The sequence below is a fragment of the Rhincodon typus genome, chromosome 15 (assembly GCF_021869965.1).
Source record: "Rhincodon typus isolate 14 chromosome 15, sRhiTyp1.1, whole genome shotgun sequence".
Classification (NCBI taxonomy): domain Eukaryota; kingdom Metazoa; phylum Chordata; class Chondrichthyes; order Orectolobiformes; family Rhincodontidae; genus Rhincodon; species Rhincodon typus.
In genome coordinates, this window is record NC_063346.1 from 19,868,095 (window position 1) to 19,868,868 (window position 774).

The window sequence follows — 774 nt, forward strand, 5'->3', positions numbered from 1 at the left end:
ACATCGGGTACAGCGGATGCAGTATACCACATTGGCAGATGTGCAGGTGAACATCTGCTTGATGTGGAAAGTCTTCTTGGGGCCTGGGATGGGGGTGAGGGAGGAGGTATGGGGGCAGGTGTAGCACTTCCTGCGGTTGCAGGGAAAAGTGCCGGGTGTGGTGGAGCTGGAGGGGAGTGTGGAGCGGACAAGGGAGTCACGGAGAGAGTTGTCCCTCCGGAAAGCAGATAAGGGTGGGGAGGGAAAGATGTCTTTGGTGGTGGGGTCGGATTGCAGATGGCGGAAGTGTCGGAGGATGATGCGTTGGATCCGGAGGTTGGTGGGGTGGTACGTGAGGACGAGGGGGATTCTTTTTTGGTTTTTATTGCGTGGACGGGGTGTGAGGGATGAGGTGCGGGAGATGTGGGAGACACGGTTGAGGGCGTTCTCGACCACCGAGGAGGGGAAGTTACGGTCCTTGAAAAACGAGGACAACTGAGATGTACGGGAGTGGAATGCCTCATCCTGGGAGCAGATGCGGCGGAGGCGAAGGAATTGGGAATAGGGGATAGCATTTTTGCAGGAAGGTGGGTGGGAGGAGGAGTATTCTAGGTAGCTGTGGGAGTCGGTGGGCTTGAAATGAATATCGGTTTCGAGGTGGTTGCCCGATATGGAGACAGAGAGGTCCAGGAAGGGGAGAGAGGTGTTAGAGATGGTCCAGGTAAATTTAAGGTTGGGGTGGAAGGTGTTAGTGAAGTGTATGAACTGTTCGAGCTCCTCGTGGGAGCACGAGGC